This window comes from Ranitomeya variabilis, chromosome 2 (assembly GCF_051348905.1).
Source record: "Ranitomeya variabilis isolate aRanVar5 chromosome 2, aRanVar5.hap1, whole genome shotgun sequence".
Classification (NCBI taxonomy): Eukaryota; Metazoa; Chordata; class Amphibia; order Anura; family Dendrobatidae; genus Ranitomeya; species Ranitomeya variabilis.
In genome coordinates, this window is record NC_135233.1 from 203,422,332 (window position 1) to 203,437,339 (window position 15,008).

At 41.9% G+C, this 15,008-nt stretch overlaps 1 protein-coding gene across 6 annotated transcripts in view; it reads left to right on the plus strand.

The window, feature by feature from the left end:
• Positions 1–15,008, plus strand: part of TNC (tenascin C) — a 157,721-nt gene that overhangs the window by 10,315 nt on the left and 132,398 nt on the right. The gene's annotated exons all lie outside the window — the stretch shown is intronic.

A 15,008-nucleotide genomic window follows, 5' to 3' on the forward strand; every position in this document is an offset into this window, starting at 1 on the left:
GAGCCCTGAAACGTGTTGTAGTAAGAAACTTGTAGGAGAGGTCTAAAATGTGTTATAGTAAGAGACTTGTAGGAGAGCCCTGAAACATGTTGTAGTAAGAGACTTGTAGTAGAGCCCTGAAACACGTTGTAGTAAGAGACTTGTAGGAGAGCACTGAAACACGTTGTAGTAAGAGACTTGTAGGAGAGCACTGAAACACGTTGTAGTAAGAAACTTGTAGGAGAGCACTGAAACACGTTGTAGTAAGAAACTTGTAGGAAAGCACTGAAACACGTTGTAGTAAGAGACTTGTAGGAGAGCACTGAAACACGTTGTAGTAAGAAACTTGTAGGAGAGCACTGAAACACGTTGTAGTAAGAGACTTGTAGGAGAGCACTGAAACACGTTGTAGTAAGAAACTTGTAGGAGAGCACTGAAACACGTTGTAGTAGGAGACTTGTAGGAGAGGTCTAAAATGTGTTATAGTAAGAGACTTGTAGGAGAGCCCTGAAACGTGTTGTAGTAAGAAACTTGTAGGAGAGGTCTAAAATGTGTTATAGTAAGAGACTTGTAGGAGAGCCCTGAAACACATTATAGTGAGAGACTTGTAGAAGAGGTCTGAAACATGTTGTGGTAGGAGACTTGTTCAATAAAACCAGCTTATCACTGTCATAGATGGATCCTTATCATTGAATACCAGCACCTTTTATTTTCAAGGAAGCAGATATAAGCCAACTGTAACCCTGCGCAAGTGTAGAGTGGCAGCTACACCACCAGGAAAGGTCATTGGCATGAGCACCGTCAATGTTTACACTGAGTTGTGCCCATTCCTGCACAACCCCATAAGATGAGAACCTTACAATTCAGGCAATGTCTCTATTGTCATAATCACCTACTTGATAAGCGCTTTTTTCTGTTTTTCTCTTTACTTTTTACTTTTTTAACTGGAGCAGGTGCCACCTATATGACACTGCCTAGGGCAACAGTGGCATTATGTGCACATTATAAACTTCATCAAATTAATGTATATACAGATATATTTAAATTCCATATGTCTGGCTATTATATGAGGTATATAAAGATTTAATTTCTGTTGATTTGTAAAATGTCACCAGGTTTCTGCTACCCAATCAGTATGATGTAGGGGTAGAGACCCTGATTCCAGCAATGTTTCACTTATTGGGTTGTTTGATTTAGTTTTGATTAAATTACAGTTTTCTCTGCTGCAGATCTACCACTTAGCTGAATGCTGAGCTGTGCATAACCCCGCCCACACCACTGATTGGGTGCTTCCTGTGTACCATGTGCATAGGAAAAAAGCGGCCAATCAGTGATGGGGGTGTGGTTGGACTAGCAGGAAGCAGGTTTACTAGTCCTCTAGTGATAATCTCCTGCTGATAAAAGTCGCAATTTTATTAAAATCACAGCAAACAGCCCAGTAAGTGACACACCCTTAGAATCAGCATTTATGCACCTACATCAAGATTTATAGGGAAAGTTTTAATAACTTTATGAAGGGTAGTCCATGTTCTCTAGTGCAAGTTGTTAACACTTTACATTCTGGAGATCTCAAGTTGAGTCCATTCATCCATATATAGAGTATTTATTTTAGCTTGAAGCATGATTATGAATGCCTCCTACACAATTTATACAGACAGTGCCCTGTGGAATGGTCAATCTGCTAGAGACATTCAATGGTATGCAGCCATATCACTAACTATCACTCACATATGACTTTGAAGCTGCAGAGCTCCCAGAATAAAAATGCCTCACATAGCCAGAATAGTACAGAGTAAATTTATGAATGAAAAATAGATTTTGGGCCCCCACCTAAAAATCAGAATAATATGATGATGGTCTGATGATATTAGACTTCCAAATATAAAATCAGTTGTGGCCCTATTTAGAAAAATGCTGAGTTAGAAGAATGAAAATGGAGACAACTGTAAGGATCACGTTCACATTGACATACGTGACAGATCTGTGTGGCCAAGAACAATGATTGAAGTGACTGTTTTTATCTGTCTTCTCGGGGCCATTCATGGTGAGAAGCCCACCTGTGGTTACTGAGACATCTTACTATTTTCAGACCTCCCCTCCATGTCATCACCACTTGCTGCAGATTTTGTCATTTCTTTCTTTGTGTGAGATAATTAGGTATTTTCCAACATGTAAGGAAACCTCCTTGGGCTATTTTAAGTATTTCCCGAGCTTGTATATCATAGATGACGCATAAAAGAAGAGAAAAAGCCCAAATAGGGTGACTAATGCTAAAGACAACAAATTATAATACCTGAAGTACCAGTGCTTCTCCAAAGTAGTAGACAGTCTCAGGCACAAAATATGGATGAGGTCTGGAATAATGTTTGAAATAATGTTACTTATTAAAAAGATCTTTAAAGTACAATGTCAAAAGACAAAATTAAAAGAATTGCCCAAGATTTACATATACATTACATATTCTTAGGCAAAGTCAGCAATATCTAACTGATGGATGTCCTATATTAGTCATTTTGTTTGGTCAGATGTTTCCAGCTCTCATGGCCACCAGATATACACAGTGTTCAGAGCTGGAATTCACAGTGGTCCCCTTACTTCTTTGGCCTCTGCATAGGTTGCCCAAAAGGTATGTCCAATACTGCTGTGCATTGCTTACATCCGAAAGCCCTAGGAGCTGCAAGCAATTGATTTGTAGGGATTCCTGGTGTCCGAACCACCTTCAACCAGACATTACAGAATATTCATCCATATGGAAGTCCTGGACCATCCATTGCACGATGCTGTGTAAAATGAATGAGCCGTTTGTTTAAAGAAGGACTAGAGTCCTCAAGAGCCACCAACAGGTCATGTTTTCAGGACTTCCTTAGTATTGAAGAGGTGATAATGCCATCACCTGTGCAATTTTAAGGAAATCCTGAAAACATGACCTGTTGGTGGCTTTTGCGGACCGGAGTTGGGGAACACTTGACTAGACACTAGATGGGGGATTCTGAGCAAAAGGCATCTTTCTTTTGAAACCCCCTTTCCACTCCAAGAGATGCCGAGAACTGCCATGTCTAGAAATTCTAGCTAGGGAGAATGAGAAGATGCTGTCAACGACTGACCCAACAAAGGACACATTCCTGAGATATTTTCACATACAGGTTGGGTGTATAAATAGTGAAAGTATGCCAAGAGATCCTACACTTTCCTCCACTCAAATGTTCCATTATCGTGCGTCAGGCATATGTAAATGCCTTGCATCGGCCAGTACAGAAGTGGGTGCTTGACGACACGTCTAGCTCCAACACAATATTTCCATTTTATTTTACACGACTTCCACATACCAATCATTCTTCCCATTTTAATAATGAAGGAAACAAGTTTTATTCCCTTGAAAAATGACACTCAAAAAGTAAAATAAATTTATACATTAAGTAGACCTGTCAATCAAACACGTACAGCCAATGATCAAGCTTGGCCAGTTTTCTTTTTGGCCATACCGACCTGTATCTGTAAAACTATAGGGAATGATTTTCAGCATTATTTTTTAAATGACTACCACGTATAGTGTTTGAGCTGTCTTCTCTAAGAATAGTCTTTGTTAATTGAGACAGATATCCAATTTGCACTCAAAGGAATTTTTTTTTCTCAAAGAATCAATAAATAAGAAACTTTGTAATAAATGTTATTACAGAAATCTTTTTTTTTTTCTCCTGCTGGACTAATCATTCATTTTCAGAATGTTTAATTCACGGAAAAAAATCTGCATTCAGTGAATACAGATTTTTCCTTCACTGAGATAGGAGATGACACTTGGTGCTCATAATGTTCTATGGAGAATGGTAGCTGTCATTTCCAAGGGAACTTACAGCAGAAGGTCTGTGTGCTCCTCCCTCCTCCCTCTCCCCTCTCCATTGGACTTTTAAAGCATCAACTGTCATCTCCTATCTTCATAATTGAAGAATCTATCTTCATTGAATACAGATTTTACAGAATTTATCCATGAATTGAGAGTGAAATAAGCAGATTTCTCTGCTAAATTATATCACAAAGTTGCTTATTTTCACATTTGCTATTCATTTATAAAATGATGGTTATTCTTTACCATTATCAGATCACCCATAGACATTAAATTTTCTGACAGTCCACACTTTACTCTGCACTGACATTTCAAAATGTCAATGCAAAGTAAGTTGCTTACATGAGATCTTATAGCTGCAGAAGCGAGGAGCCAACTGTCAGACACAGCCGGTCTCATAAAGAAGGCAGAGATGGTTTATTGCTATCTCTGCCTTCCTGATTGCTGTACACACTATTCTGAACAAGTGCTGTGTATGCAGGTTATATTGCACTGCCAGTGCTTTCTCCTGCAGACCCAGCAATCATGTGATCATTGGGTGTAGAGAGGGAACAGGAGCTGCTGGGTCTAGGGAGATTCAATCAGGAGACTGAATTTCCCCCTGAAATGAAAAAAAAATATATTATTATGTTAAATTACAACTTTTAAAATCTTAAGGGGGGCTGAACTTCCCCTGAAACTGGAGCTAATAGTCCCGCCATAGTTACAGTTGAAATCAGAAATGTAAAAAAAAATGATTAATATATTAAATTCCACCTTTTCAGACTTTATGGGGGCATGCTGAAATGTGGGAAATAAATTAGAAAAGTAAAGTAAAAAAGCAAGGGAAAAAAACAAACAAAACCAAAACTGTCCATATTGCTGTTTTTGCCTCGCCCCCATTAAAAAGCAAAATAGGATCAGTATATAAAAATAATCTCTGCAGAAAGGGAAACACAGCTCAAAATGTTTATTAGATGCACTTGGTGAGTGTAAAAAAAATCTAAAATAATAAAAAAAACACTTCTTTTCTATTTTTGCATTTCTCTCTATCACCAAAAAAATAAAAAACAAGAGTCAAAGTTATCTGAAAGAGAAAAAAAAATCTATAACTTTTAAGAGCACATGTACAAATCTCTGCCACACACACACCTGAAATTGCGCTTGGTTAGAAAGGGGAAAAATGGGCCAGTCCTGAAATGGTTAACCTCGATTTTGAAAATGAAAATTTAGACCCTTGAAACCCCACCCCATAGAAAAGACCCATCGGCTTCATTAGTAGTAGAAACAAGTAGTTTTGCTGCCCATGATGAATACATTCTCAATGTGCAGTAAAATTAAATTTTACATAAATTATCATTGCGATTTAAGCTCGAGTGTAATTCCCGGAGAAATGAATAATATGCCAAACCTCATTTACTTAGAAATATGGATAATCAAATAGTGTGGGTTGGATACATCTGCTGCATGAACGAGTACAAATTTGCATAAATATCTCTAAAAACTATATTTGATAGAAAAACAGCTAAATATATATCGTTTATAATTAATTCTAAACTTAATATACCACATTACAACCAAGCGTTTTTTTTTAGATTTCTGCATTCCAGATGTAAATTCTAAGAATTTACTTTCATAAATGACCATTATTTATCCTCCTGCCCTTGCATATCATCATCTATCTTTAGGGAGAGTCGCTGTCTACTTGAGGCACTAAAGGTGCCCTTATAGAACAGCATTGTATTGCTTACAACTTCCCCTTACAAAAGTGATTTTAGGGCAAATATTTGTTAAATTTGTCCAGGAACTGTCCTGAATCTCAAGCTCTGTAACTTTCCATTCAATCTTTTTAAGGGAAAGAGGTTATTCTTTATCAGCATTATGCCAGCATTATAGGTGCTTGGACTTCTCATTTCCCAACATGCACTGCACCTACTATTGTCCAATGACTTGTCTTCCCTGAACTGATAGTTTGCCTCTTTGTTATGCCTGTATGCAATGTAACAGATTGGAGAACAGGAACAGAGAGTCAAATACCTGCCCCCTCTTCCTGCAATTTGACCGATAGAAGAGCAGGAGCAGAGAGTCAAATACCTTCCCCCTTTAATGCAATTTGACAGATAGGAGAGCTGTAAAGTTTCAGCAGGGCAAGGAAAATAGACAGAACATAACTTTTAATTGTTACCCTAAAAGGTTAGTGGCCAAAATGCACATGATAGACAATCAAGACAACATACAGTACAGACCAAAAGTTTGGACACACCTTCTCATTTAAAGATTTTTCTGTATTTTCATGACTATGAAAATTGTACATTCACACTGAAGGCATCAAAACTATGAATTAACACATGTGGAATTATATACTTAACAAAAAAATGTGAAACAACTGAAATTATGTCTTATATTCTAGGTTCTTCAAAGTAGCCACCTTTTGCTTTGATGACTGCTTTGCACACTCTTGGCATTCTCTTGATGAGCTTCAAGAGGTAGTCACCGGGAATGGTTTTCACTTCACAGGTGTGCCCTGTCAGGTTTAATGAGTGGGATTTCTTGCCTTATAAATGGGGTTGGGACCACCAGTTGTGTTGTGCAGAAGTCTGGTGGATACACAGCTGATAGTCCTACTGAACAGACTGTTAGAATTTGTTGTATTATGGCAAGAAAAAAGTAGCTAAGTAAAGAAAAACGAGTGGCCATCATTACTTTAAGAAATGAAGGTCAGTCAGTCCGAAAAAATTGGGAAAACTTTGAAAGTGTCCCCAAGTGCAGTGGCAAAAACCATCAAGCGCACAAAGAAACTGGCTCACATGAGGACCGCCCCAGGAAAGGAAGACAAGAGTCACCTCTGCTTCTGAGGATAAGTTTATCCAAGTCAACAGCCTCAGAAATCGCAGGTTAACAGCAGCTCAGATTAGAGACCAGGTCAATGCCACACAGAGTTCTACCAGCAGACACATCTCTACAACAACTGTTAAGAGGAGACTTTGTGCAGCAGGCCTTCATGGTAAAATAGCTGCTAGGAAACCACTGCTAAGGACAGGCAACAAGCAGAAGAGACTTGTTTGGGCTAAAGAACACAAGGAATGGACATTAGACGAGTAGAAATCTGTGCATTGGCCTGATGAGTTCAAATTTGGAGAAAAGGTGAACGGATGGACTCTACATGCCTGGTTCCCACCGTGAAGCATGGAGGAGGAGGTGTGATGGTGTGGGGGTACTCTGCTGGTGACACTGTTGGGGATTTCTTCAAAATTGAAGGCATAATGAACCAGCATGGCTACCACAGCATCTTGCAGCAGCATGCTATTCCATCCGGTTTGCGTTTAGTTGGACCATAATTTATTTTCAACAGGACAATGACCCCAAACACACCTCCAGGCTGTGTAAGGGCTATTTGACCAAGAAGGAGAGTGATGGGGTACTGGTGAGATGGTTTGGGGTGAGCTGGACCACAGAATGAAGGAAAAAGGGCCAACAAGTGCTAAGCATCTCTGGGAACTCCTTCAAGATTGTTGGAAGACCATTCCCGGTGACTACCTCTGGAAGCTCATCAAGAGAATGCCAAGAGTGTGCAAAGCAGTCATCAACGCAAAAGGTGGCTACTTTGATGAACCTAGAACTTAAGATATAATTTCAGTTGTTTCACACTTTTTTGTTAGGTATATAATGTGTTAATTCATAGTTTTGATGCCTTCAGTGTGAATGTACAATTTTCATAGTCATGAAAATACAGAAAAATCTTGAAATGAGAACGTGTTCAAACTTTTGGTCTGTACTGTATATAAAATGCTAGCGCTCAAATTAATCAATTCTCATTGTAAAAATGGGTTTGATCTCACCAGTGTTGTTTCTTATTTCTGTTTTCTGTCACATGTTCACCAGGTAGGAGCAGAAGGAGGATAATGATAATAGGGAGAGGGAGGGAGAAGTTGCTCTTATCCTCTAAAGCTCCTTGTTGTGCTCCTATATTGCTCCAGCCCTAATAAGAGCAGCCCCCAAGTGTGGACCACCTCATAAATTACCCATAGGGACTCCTTGGGAAGACTTATACTTACTGTACTCCTGCTGATATTTTTTTTCAGATAGGAGAGCAGGAGCAGAGAGTCAAATACCCGCCCCCTCTTGCTGCAATTTGACACATAGGAGAGTAGGAGCAGAAAATCAAATTCTCACCCCCTCCTCCTTTTTTTTTTAAAGAAACTGCATCTGGAGGACAGGAAAATGGAGACCCCCTTCAATAAATGAGATAATGCCTATTTAGATTAAAAGAAATTGAATTTAGAAGGGAATATTTTATTTAGGCTGATAGTAATGTGAGGTTCAGCACTGCATCTTCCAGTGCAATCCACAGTAAGCAAATTCAATATATCATTAAAATGGAAGAACTCATAATCCAATTTGAGACGATACATAAAACAGGATAAAGGAGCCAGGATCCGATATTCCCAATGCACGCTCAGGTTTCTAAGGATAACAACTTATTTTGTCTGGTTCTGCCAAGAGGTGCTACACAATACCCATACCGCAAAGCAATAAAGACACGCGCTCTTGTTAGAGAGTGTGCTGCCCGAGGGTTGGGAGGTACAATACACAAGGGGAAGCAACTCTGGCAGCAAACCAGCCTGTGTTACGTTACTGGGCATTGTATTCACATAGTTCCCCCTCCTCTTCTTGTTACACTGGTTATAATGGGGAACAGATGGAATATTTTTGCTACTGAGGGCACAACTGTCACAAATGTTTAAGGTATATAAGCCTTGATAATCCTTCTACTTTACAAATGCTCTATGCACAAACCCACAAAATCCAATTTATCATTTGTATGATGGATTTCACGATGCAGTAAAGCCATTGATTTCAGGATCATTTTTCTTCCATAAAACTTTTAGTACATCTAGTATTTAAAAATTATTCTCAAGAAATTGGTCAACCTTCAATGCCAAAATGGGGCTTACAATTCTCCGATATGGAGCTAATCTGCTGTACCTGGTCGAGGCTGCTACACATTGAGCAATGCACCTCCATTCAATGTATATATCGACCACCACCGGTGGAGGTGCCTCGAGTCAGACCATCACCAATCTTACATTGAAAATCTAACAATACTCTTGACACAAGATTTCTGCATCATACATAAATCAGAAAATTGTCTCTTCAGAGAGGAAGGGGACTAGAACTCTAGTGCCACCTATTGGAAGTAGCCATCCTAACAGTCAATGTCAACCCTTTAACGAGCCTTGTCACATGACTTAGGATAAAAGCCTATCCTAAGTCATGTGACAAGGCTCGTTAAAGGGCTGACATTGACTTTTAGGATTGCTACTTCCAATAGGTGGCACTAGAGATCTAGTCCTCTTCCTCTCTGAAAAGACAATTTGCGTATTTCCCAGAGGAACATTGCGGCTTTAAGACTCCTCATCTCGGCATGCTTAGCATGTCAATCTCCGCAAGGAGAAACGATACTTCTTGGACATAAATCAGATTCTTACATGACATCTGAAGATTTTTGAGGTCCTGATAGCAGTTCTTATGGGAATTTTGTCAATAGCCTATTAAAATGTTAACACATTATGTTAGAGGGGTATTAAAGCTTTAGCAAGTGATGTCATCATATCTCTAGAAACATTGTCACATGCTGATAAATTAGTATCTGACCAGCGGTTCTTCTGCAAAGTCTTGGAATGAAGGAAGCATCAAGGTTCACTCTGAATTATTCCTCGCACTGCCAAAGATGTCCAGATGGTGCTTCCAAAAGTGTTCGATCTCTAGAGACTCACCCAGTGACTCAGGAGATGGAGGACGGAGAACACTACAATCTTTCTAATTTAGTTCATCTAACCGTTGAATCTGGAGAAGGAGTCCTGCTCTGTCATATATACTACTAGTGTTGTGTCTTACTGTGCTCCACTGGGAAAAGATAATTTCTGGTAGTACAGGTGTAAAGTGAAGCAGAGAGGTAGTCATGACCGAGCTTCTCTCCGGTTATGCTCTAGCACGTTATAGAGAAACGGTGTCATAGTCTCACTGTGCTGTAGGGTGTGGTGTTCATTACATTCACTTGTAGGCTGTAGACCTCCACTGCCTCCAGGCCTCAATAGCTACTGCACATAATTCAGGTGATGCCAAGTTCTTTGCCAGATTCAAACATTTACTGGTCAGTTCAAGTTCATCAGGTAGTGACAGTTGGGATAGGGCTCAGCATCTCACGTTTCCTTCCTCTTAAGCACAATACCTCTTCAGCCCTGCCACTTATTTATCTTGGACTATATCCAAACCCACTGACTCAGCCTCAGGGATCTCCTGTCCACTGAAGCAGTGCACCCGAGACCGGCCACCTGCCCCCTTCGTAATTCCACATCCACCGAGCTCGAGATGTCAGAAGACCAGGCCCGTTCCTTAATATCTGCCCTAGGCTGCAGACGTTACAGGAAAGTTCACAAGGGATATCAGTATGGCCTCCCACTTCCTCAAATGTTTGGCCCATGCTGCCCCTAGCAGCCCACTGCACCAGAACTTGGCCTTGACACTGCATGTCTGTAACCACATACTAGCAGGAAGTGTCCAACCTTAACACTAATTCCCACCCACTGGGCTAGTTCCATCATTAACGATTTCAAATCCTATAGCCTAAACCTATCCTAAGCCTTATACTACTGCTAAACCACTTTCTATATAAACCGTACTTAGGCTGTCCTAAAGTTACTTCTACCTGCTTTCTGATTCTTCACCAGTGTAGGAAATGGTGCCAGGCAAGGTAGTTTTTACCTTTGCGAAAATGAATCAGTTCTCAAAGTGCTCCATCTCCAGAGACTTACGCAGTGACTCTGGAGATGTAGGAGAGAGAACACAAGTATAATACATTTAAATATGATCTTTCTGATTCACTTTCTGAATCTGGAGAAGGAATTCCTCTCTGTCCCACATACTACTAGCCTTGTGCCCAACTGTACTTCACTGGGGATCGCTGATCTGTGATTACCAAGACACTGACCACTACTGTAAAAGGCAAGATATTCCACCTGATACACTGAGATGTGTTATCCTAGCTGGTGAGTATTATGGGCAGGCCCAGGCACCCCACTCTCTGATGCTTCACAAGTGTAAGAAATGGTGCCCGATTATTATTTTTTTCGAACCACGCATTTCAGGCAATTCGACTCATACTTGATCCTCCATGGAATAATCTACTTTTAAGAGCCCCTTGCAAAATGTTTTTATATACTTTATTTTAATTATTTTATTTCATTCATTTTTTTTAACTATCATTTGTCCCCTCCCCTATTACTTTTCCTTTTGTGCCACTTTTTTAATTTGGAGATATCCTACAAATGGAAAGTATTCTCGAGCTACCGGCGAGTTTACATACCGTAACAAACGATCCACGTGTATCTTCGGCCTCATAGTATGATGGAACGACAGGTTTTCTTCTGCATCTCGGTGAGAGATTGTAGCTGATGTGTCACCGTGTTTCGGGTTTTCAGCTCATAGAATAGATAATATCACTAGACAATAATGTGACTTCGACTTATTGTATTTCTGATTCTCGCCGCGTATATCATGTACTGTTCCTGAGTTGTGATTGATTATATTTAATATCCTACAATTACGTTTTCATTGCTTTGTACTGAAGAGCCAGAGGTCCGGCCATAAACTTTTATTTATGACCTTTCCCGTTGCAATGTGACAGTTACATACACATAGAGTAGTTAACGGCTTAGAATTAAACTTCAAAGCGTCCATATTCAAGTCTTTTACTGATTAGGATGGAAATCTTTCTACTAATTTATTTTACATAATCCGAAAAGTAAAAAAAAATATATATATTTTTTTTTAAAAAAGGTTCATTTTTGACTGCTGATGTGGTCACTTCTCATCCAATTTATTTTTGCTGTTGGAGGCAGATTTCTTGGTAAACCACAGTTACTAATAACGTTCTGCACAGATGGAAAATGGTTTGGGAAAAATAAAGGAAATGATGATTCCCTACACTTTGATTTTGGAAGTCAACACAATTTTTTCGTTACTTTTTACACATCATTTCTCGCCTTCTCAGAAACTAGTGATGTCTGCGGTAAGAATATGTGGACGTCTCACAAAGCTTCATTATTAAAATGTAATGAATTCCTAGAGATCAATGTCAGGCAGCAGCTATCTTATTTCCAGGGATTTACAGCGACCTGATGTGGACTGAATATATTTAGTCTTTCTGTCACTTGCTAACTATCTTTGGCACTCTGTTAATAAGAACCTAGGTGATTGCTGAAATAAAACTCCAGTGTGTTGTGTAGGTGGATACTTAATAATGAGGCATGCAATGTCTGTACCACACAGATATTTATATAGAGTTTTAATCATGGAAAAAGCTTACTGTTTTCCCTACCATAGACACCCACACATTTTCAGACTGGAGAGGAATTTTGAGTGCCTGGATGAAAAATTAATCTGAACACACAGAAACCAAATACATTTCACCCATCTGATGCCTCATTGGGAACTTGAAAGTATCTTGTCATGTTGAGTATGAGGTCCTATATCAGGGCAGTATAGTATAAAGAAGGAGGAGCACAGCAGATTGATCTTTTGTAGTCCAGTGGGTGGTCCCACTTTTGATATATAGCTGCCGCCCACTGGACTCTGAAGCATAGAAAGCATGGAAAGTGCTGGGATTTAAATGGATAAAATAAAAGTTGCATTCTTTTCCCATGAATATATAAATGAATCTGTTATTGGTATTCTTTAGTTTGTATAATTGTCACGCTCACGCCGAGACTGGTTGGCTCGGGCGTGCGGGGGTGTGGCCCCACTGGACCACAGACCAAACTTCCCTGGAAGGGGCGTAACTAGGTAGCTTCCTAGGTGTTCGCTGGAGCCTCTGATGGTAAGGTCAGGCTTGTGCGGCAGGAAGCTACCAGGTACCATCCCAGGGTAGTGTCTGGCTGTGGCTGCTGATCCCACCGGGGAACGGAACATAGGCAAGCGAGCACGGCTGGCACTCTGGCAGACAGGCAGGCACGGCTAGGACACAGGCAGGCAGACAGGTACAACAGAGACACTGGCAGGCAGGCGGGCACGGCTGGCTCTCTGGTAGGCAGGCAGGTACAGCTGGCTCTCTGGCAGGACAGGCAGACAAGATTGGTACACTGGAAGAACCGGTAGGGACTGGTCTGCAGGAAAGTATGTAAAACAGGTAAGAACCTGTTCAGACAGGAGGACTTAAGAATAGGTAAAGAAAGAACGCAAGAGCGAATGCAGAGCGAAAGCACAGGAGCTAGAGAGAAGAACACAAAACGCAGGAGGCGGAGCCCAGCACAGAAACACAGGAGGCGGAGCCAAGAGCAGGAGGCGGAGCCAAGCACAGAAACGCAGGAGGCGGAGCCAAGAGCTGGAGGCGGAGCCAAGTGCAGAAACGCAGGAGGTGGAGCCAAGAGCTGGAGGTGGAGCCAAGTGCAGAAATGCAGGAGGCAGAGCCAAGAGTGGGAGAAGTAGAACCGCAAGGAGTGGAGCCAGGTAGAACCGCAAGGAGCAGAGCAAAGTAGAACCACAAGAAGTGGAGCCGCAGCGCGAGAGCTGAGCGGAGCCGCAGAGCAGGGCCACAGAGTGCAGAGCAAAGTCAGAGTACAGAGCAAAGTGCAGAGCAAAGCTACAGAGAGCAGAGCTGAGAGCAAAGCCACAGAGTGCAGAGCTGAGAGCAGAGCAAAGTCAGAGCACAGAGGAAGACACAGAGTGCAGAGCCGAGAGCAAAACTACAGAGTGCAGAGCAAGGTCACAGAATGCAGAGCAAGGAGCAAAGCAAGGTCGCAGAGAGCGGAGCCGAAAGCAGAGCAAAACAAGACACAGAGTGCAAAGCAGAGCAAAGCAAGACACAGAGTATGCACAGCAGAAAATGCAAACCCAGACAGGGATATAAACCCAGACAGGAATGACCCATGGGCATAACAGACAGCATACGGAAAACAAACTTCTTTGTGTATAAGGCTCCAACTTGGAGTTGTAGTTGTCCTTGCAGGACTAGACTGCTCTTTAGCAGGGCTTAGCCATTATCAGGCAACGCCCACAACAGGTTCTGGAGCTGTAAAATGGAGACCATACACTGACTCCGTATTATAGGCGGCTTAAATACACCAAAGCTCCCAGAAGGCAGCAAAACAGTCATTAACTTAGATGGAGAGGAAGTTCTCTCACCAGGGGCAGCCTCTCCTACTGGCCCAGGGTTTTGGAGTACAGGCTTCACAGGGAAAAGACCATCTGAATGTTGTTTACAACCACAGGGATACCGTATTTCAATCTCAGCACCAGATTCAGGCTGCAGATTTGCCAGCCCTCTCTTATTAGACCTCTTGGATCTTGCTCGGGTGGCTGCTTTGGCAGGTTGTGGAACAGGTGAGTCTTGGACGGTCATGGACGGAAGTGACAGTTTACCCACAGGTTTCTTTTGTCTGGACCGTCTCTGTGAGCTTGGAGAGGAAGACTTTTCAGGAGACCCAGAAGTAGGCATATCGAAGACTTTACGGAAGGCCGCCAGGAAGGCCTCCAAGTTTGTGAAGATGGGATTCCCTGCTTCAAAGAGGGGGTTGATCCATTCCAAAGCATCTCCTGCTAGTTACGACATTATGTATGCCACCTTGAACAGATCAGAGGGGAAATCGGAAGCATACCATTCAAAGTTCAGCATACACTGCTAAAGGAACACACGGCACAGTTTGGATCCCCATAGTACCTTGGCGGATCCACAGGAGCTTGCTTTTCATAGGCCAGAAGTTTATTAAAGATAGCATCAGAGACAATGATTGGTGCATCTTGCTCCGAGAGCGAAGGCACATGGGACTCAGCGGGGACCATGGCCTGTGCAAACTGTCACCCTCATGCCGAGACTGGTTGGCGCGGGCGTGCGGGGGTGTGGCCCCACTGGACCACAGACCAAACTTCCCTGGAAGGGGCGTAACTAAGTAGCTTCCTAGGTGTTCGCTGGAGCCTCTGATGGTGAGGTCAGACTTGTGCAATAGGAAACTACCAGGTACCACTCCAGGGTGGTGTCTGGCTGTGGCTGCTGATCCCACCGGGGAACGGAACAAAGACAGGCAAGCGGGCATGGCTGGCACTCTGGCAGACAGGCAGGCACGGCTGGGACACAGGCATGCAGACGGGTACAACAGAGACACTGGCAGGCAGGCGGGCTCGGCTGGCTCTCTGGTAGGCAGGCAGGTACAGC